The sequence below is a fragment of the Drosophila obscura genome, unplaced genomic scaffold (genome assembly GCF_018151105.1).
Source record: "Drosophila obscura isolate BZ-5 IFL unplaced genomic scaffold, ASM1815110v1 contig_25, whole genome shotgun sequence".
Classification (NCBI taxonomy): domain Eukaryota; kingdom Metazoa; phylum Arthropoda; class Insecta; order Diptera; family Drosophilidae; genus Drosophila; species Drosophila obscura.
In genome coordinates, this window is record NW_024542812.1 from 3,071,084 (window position 1) to 3,077,892 (window position 6,809).

Consider the following 6,809-nt stretch of genomic DNA (forward strand, 5'->3'; position numbering starts at 1 on the left):
AGCAGTTGTTGTTCGTAAAAATGAGCGAAAATGAATCGGTAGTGAACCACGTAAATAATTTTTGTGCGATCGTGGAAAAACTGAAAGAAATTGACTTAACAGTTCCTGAAGAAATTTTGTCTATTCTGTTGCTATCGAGCCTGCCCGAGGCCTACGAAAATTTTGTGGTAGCAATGGAGACACGTGATTGTTTGCCAAATTTGAACTCTCTGAAAGTAAAGCTTCATGAAGAAGGAGACAGGCGCAAGGCAAATCAAGAATGCGCAGAGAAAAGTGAACAACGAGCGTTCGGTTCGGGTGTCAAAAATTGTTCGTCGTCAAAGCAAAAGACGAATAACGAAAACGGACAGAAGAAAACGAATGGCCCGAGTGGGATAATTTGCTGGTCGTGTGGTCGTCGCGGACACAAGGCGTCTAAGTGTAGAGCAAAGAACTATCAAGAAAACACACCGAAAGGAAATAACGAAACCGAAAGAGAGAAATCGTATTCCGTTTTTGCGTGCGCGTCTAAAACTCTCTTTCCGAAGAGTATGTGGTGTGTCGACAGTGGTGCCACGGCTCACTTGTGTTGTGAGCGATCTCGTTTTACCGAACTAAAAGAGCACAAAGAGCGAATTGCTTTAGCGGGCAATAGCTACATAGAAGCTGAAGGGCGCGGCACAGTGGATTTGATTTGGGAAAATAACCACATAAAACTTGTCGACGTTTTGTATGTGAAGGAATTGCAATGCAATTTTATGTCGGTGTCCAAGGCCATCGAAAATGGTTTCTCTGTTGAATTTGCAAAGACCGAAGCGCGTGTGAAAAACAATAAAGGCGTCGCCATAATGGTTGCAAAAAAGCAGCACGATTTGTTCTTGTTCCAAAATCAAGAAAACAAATGCTTAAATGTACAAACAAACCCAGTAAACGTGTGGCACGATCGTTTCGGACATTTAAACTATGCAAGCCTAAAGAAGATGATGTGTGAAAAAATGGTTAACGGTGTGCGAAACCTGTGCAAAATGCAAAATTTGTGTAAAGCAATTCCCAAAAGCTAGTGCAAGCCGTGCAAACAATGTTCTTGGATTGGTGCATACTGACATTTGCGGACCAATGAATAAAAACTCCTTAGGCGGAGCTCGGTACTTCGTAACATTCATCGATGACAAATCGCGCTATGTGTTTGTTGATTTTCTGAAGACAAGAGACGAAATCTTAGCCAAGTTCAAACAATTTAAATCATTCGCGGAAAATCAGTCGGGAAAGAAGTTGGTACTCTTGAGAAGCGATAACGGTCGCGAATACTTGAGTGACGCGTTTGAGTCATGTCTTGTTGACAACGGGGTAAAAAGACAATTAACTGTGCCTCATACCCCCCAACAGAATGGTGTCGCGGAACGAGCCAATCGTACATTGGTAGAAATGGCCCGCAGCATGCTCTTTCATGCAGGATTGGACGAGCGATTCTGGGCAGAAGCAATCAAAACTGCTGCATATTTGCGTAACCGTGCAGAATCTTAAACTTTACCTGGCATGACACCGTTTGAAGTGTGGACAGGAAGGAAGCCCTGTGTCGGCCATTTGCGGATCTTTGGTGCGAAGGCAATTGTGTTGAATAAAACTCAACATAAGAAATTTTCGCCAAAAGGCGAAGAGCATTATTTGGTCGGCTATTCTGAAACAGCAAAGGCATATAGGCTGTTTAATCCCGAAAAACAAAAAGTGATTGAGGCACGAGATGTAATTTTTATCGAGAGCTCCCTGTATAGGAATCGCATGCCTTCGTCGAGTGCTGCTGAATATGTGCAGCCGCAGCTTGTAGAGTTCCATTCTATTCCGGACGAAGAGGCCCTGGACGTGGCTAGTGAGGATGAATCCTTAGTTGAAATGGACGATATGCGAAACACAGAGGAGCCAGAAGGTTCAGATCGAGTTGACGATGACAGACAGTCGGTCGTCGGACAGCCGATTTCAGAAGGAGCACGAAGGTGTCGCGGGAGACCGAAAAAGGTTTATACGGGTCGGCCTGGACGCCCAGCGAAGGAATATCACATGCTGAACACCATATCAGCTGAAGCTATTAGTGTCCCTGCTAATGCAAATGAGGCATTAACGACAATGATGGCAATGTCGAGCGCTTCAAAGCCCGACTTGTTGCCAAGGGCTGTGCTCAGCGATATGGAGTAAACTTCACCGAGACTTTTTCACCAGTTGCCAGATACTCAACGATCAGGCTGGTCATGGCATTGGCTGCAAAACACGGGTGGTATATGCACCAAATGGACGTTTCGTCAGCGTATCTTAATAGCGAGTTACATGATGTCATCTACATGCGTCAGCCGGACGCATTCATGGATCATCAATATCCTGAGCGTGTGCTAAAGTTGCACAAATCGTTGTATGGTCTAAAGCAGAGCGGCAGGGAATGGAACGAGAAACTCAATTCTACACTCATCAAGCTTGGATTTCTACCATGTGCAAGCGAGCCGTGTTTGTATTCTAGAAAAGTTTCTACTAATATTTTTATTATTGTTGTATACGTAGATGATCTTCTAATAGCCAGTTCCGACAGAGGATATCTCGAAAGCGTCAAGACTGCCATTGCTGACGAGTTTAAAGTGGTCGATGGCGGCCAACTAAAGCATTTCCTAGGCATGGAAGTGGAGAGAGATGGCGAGACCGGAAGCGTGAGGGTTGGCCACAAGCAGTATATAGAGGATCTACTCAGAGATTACTCTATGCAGTGCTGCAAGCCAAATGTTACACCACTAGAGGCAGGACATCAAGTAAAATGCGACAGTCCGAGCTGCGTACGTGTGAATCAGGTGGCCTATCAATCATTGATTGGGTCTCTGATGTATCTGGCTATCACCCCGCGTCCCGATATTCTCCATTCTGTAGCGAAATTGGCGCAACAGAATGCTGAACAGAAGTTGCGGCCAAACGTGTGCTTCGATATCTAAGAGGCACGGCTGATCGGCAGTTGCATTACCATCGTACTGGTCGTGCAATACATTGCTATGTAGACGCCGATTGGGCCAGCGATAACACGGACCGCAAATCATACAGCGGTTGGGCCTTCTTTGCTGCAGGAGCTGCATTTTCATTCGAATCCAAGAAGCAGAGTGTGGTTGCCCTCAGCAGTACGGAGGCTGAATACGTTGCACTATCAATGGCGTCTAAAGAAGCGGCCTACATTATCAAGCTGGTTGATGAATTGGGTGTTGGCGTTGGAAAGCTCCGTCCAGTGAAGATCTTCAGCGATAATCAGAGCGCTTCCACGCACGAAGCAAACATATAGATATTAAGTATCATCATGTTAGGGAAATGTTTGAGAAAAATGTAATTGAAATAGAATATGTTCCCACTGAAGAAATGATATCTGATGTATTAACAAAAAATTTGTCTTCCCTTTTTGATTTGTATTCCGTCTGCCTTTGACGGACATATTTTTGCTCTTCATATTTAGTCACAAATAAATACCACAACGAATACATAAACTTCCAGTCATCATATGTAAAAGTTAAAACAATTAATCAAGTCTTTCAAGAAAACAATCAGGAGGTGGCGGTATCAGAGGTGAGGCCAAATAAATCTTTCAACTAATCACGGTTGCAAGTAACTTAATAAAAAAAAATATACTTAATAATGAAACAAAATAAAACAAAATCCAAATAAAAAATAAAACTAAAATTGAACCCTGTCCACAGCAGCTCTTATAAAGCAACACAGTCAAAATATTTCAGTGATTAAATGTACTTGAAAACTGTAGGAATTTGTATAAATTTAAATATTTAGCAGTAATTTAATAGAAATACGAGAAGGAACGTGTGAGTCGTTTCTGGGGACACGACTCTACTTATACCCGTACTCAGTCAGTATATACATTTTTGAGCATATAATTTTTTAGAATTTTAGAATTAAAAAAAAAAATTTTTTCTACATCTAACATGTAGATTATACATGTACCATTTAGATTCTACATCTCCTCCGCTAGGGGTTGCTCGCGCACTGAAAGCGGCAGAGTTATTGTTACTGTTAAACATAACAGAGGCATTTTTGTATGAGCTGGCACTAACGCGTGGGTAAAACAGCAGTAAATTTTGCGCTTAACTGTGCAGGAGTAAAAAACCACACTTTTTCTACAAATTTATAGTATAGTATTTAAACCAAACACAAAATCGGATCAAAAAAAGTTGGTCAGGACAACAACATATAGTGGATTCGTCCGAACAGCTGTGGCAGCCCGGTTATTGATAAATCTCTGTTAAACATAACAGAGGCATTTTTGTATGAGCTGGCACTAACGCGTGGGTATAACAGCGGTAAATTTTGCGCTTAACTGTGCAGGAGTAAAAAACCATACTTTTGCGAATGCTCTGGCATTGAAATGAAAAGTATGACTTTTGGCTGAAAGAGTAAAACGCATAATAGCCTTTTCATACTGGCGACCATCCACCATCCATTTCTGGGTTGGTCCGTAAGGTTTTGCCGTTCCGAAAATTTCCCAGTTATTCCACCATCCATCTGGGATGTTCCTAATTCGCAAGTTTCTGTGCGGTATTTTTTCGATAATTGTCAATTACTACGAAAATATAAACAATAACAGACAGGAATATGGTATAAAACAACAACAACAGAACATCTGATAGAATTGTCAGAATTGTCTCAGGCACAAATCTCGGTTTGTGGACTATCCTCTGGGAATTCTTTTAAGAATGCTCTGCAAAACTCATGCAGTATGTTGCACTCTCTTTTGGCTGACAGCCTTCCGACTGTTCTGTACTCAGAAAAAGAGCCAAAGTATACAATGTTATGGCTGTAGAAAACTTTCCTTAAAAACGCCTCGTTGTTTTCGGTTACATATTTCTCCTAAAATGTCCCAAACCGCATCTTAAAAAACATAGAATATATAATTGTATTTACAACATTGATTGATCCATTACAATAAATTCTCCTCGTCAATGTTGACCACATTATTATCATCATCCATGTCCAGCCACATGATGAGATTGTTCAAGAATATATTTTGGTGATGAATCAAAAATCAAAAGCTAAAATCACAAAGTGTTTGGGCTCAACTTCTAGCTGTTTTAATTACCTTTTCAAAATAGCAAAGTTCTGTACAACCAGACGTAAGATATTAAAGTTATGTGAAAAAAACTATCGCTACCTCTGAAAAAAGCTTAAAAAAAAATACCAGACTTCAAAAATTCTTCAAAAAAAAGTTCTGCCATAGAAAAAAAACCATAATTCTTTACAAAATTTTAAAGTCCCATATCTATCAGAAAAAGTCGGTTTGGATCCTTGATCTTTGGATCCCGCTGTGGACCAAAAATACTTTTTCTGATAGATTTATGGATTTAAAATTTTGTATAGTACTATGTGTTTATGGTTTACTCTTTTTTTAAAGCATTTTTAAAATCTGGTCCCGCTGTGGACGAAAATTACTTTTTCTGATAGATTTCGGGATTTAAAAATTTGTATATAACCATGTTTTTTTTTATAGTTTACTCTTTTTTTAAAGAATTTTTAAAATCTGGTATTTTTTTCATGGTTTTTTTCAGAGGTAGTGTTTTTTTTTTTACATAACTTAAGTATCTTATATTTGGTTGCATAGAACTGTTCAGTATTGAAATGCTGACAAATGCAGCTATAAGTCCAATCCCGACAACTTGTAGCTGCAGCCTAACGCCTGGAGGATATTAACCTTTTAAATTCAAATTTCATAATTTTTTGCGGTACTTTTTTCCGAAATTTTGATTTTAAAAACTCAGGAAAAGTCGAAAAAAAATATTTTTGGCAAACATTTTTTGTTTTAGATAGACTCATTAATTAGGCGTTGTTTAAGGTGTTGTTCATTAAAATCTATGGAGAGACGGTGAAGCTAAAATTCGTTAACCAAACCTAAAAAATGAAAAAAATGAACAAAAAATACCTTTTCGAAGGTTGCGGGCCCAACTGCAAAATAGCAAAATTCTTTACAACCAGACTTAAGATACTAGAGTTACGTGAAAAAAGAAAGCGCTACCTTTGAAAAAAGATTGAAAAAAAAAACAGATTTAAAAAATACTACAAAAGAAAGTTGTGTCATAGAAAAAAAAGAATATCATCAAACCATTTCTAATCCCTAAATCTTTAAGAAAAAGTTGGTTTTGTTCCCTGAGGAAAACTCGTGTCGAGTAGTGTAATCAGCAATTTTCGCCCCGACCTTGGAGCAGTTCGAGCTGCAGAGGAAGAGGAACACAATAATAAGCCGATCGTCAGATATTCGAGTCTTCTGTCTATCATAGTGGATACAAAGGTGCTCCAGAGAAGTCGCTGGTCTGGCGGAGGGGACCCAACCTCAACTCGGTGACCATTCAGGGGTCCAGGAGAAGTGTCAGCCCTAGTAAATAAGCAGGCAAAGCACAGGTTGAGCATATGAGCGTCTAAGAGAGAAGCCCCGTTTTTTTGTTGAATAGAATGCAAGTGCAGAAGTGAAGGCAGCAGTGAAGAAACACTTGTCGGCGCCGGCTTAACGGAATCAGACGCGATCGGCGGGTTTTTTTTTTATTCAATTAGAGTCATTCTTTCGCGCAGCAACTCGTCAGTAAATCAAGTTAAGGTAAAGGGGAAAATTTGCAATTAGTATTATGTTTTAATTTAGTGTTAAATCCTTATATAAGTGCATTCTAAAATTTTTTTTGGGCGGAGAGTCGGTCAGCAAAAATCAGGCAGAGACCGATAAAGAGAGATGAGAGAGTAACTCTTTTGCGGATCATTTTTGTTCTTGTGTTTTGTTCTTTATTTAAAGCTCCCTACAGCTCTGGATTTTCAATTCTATA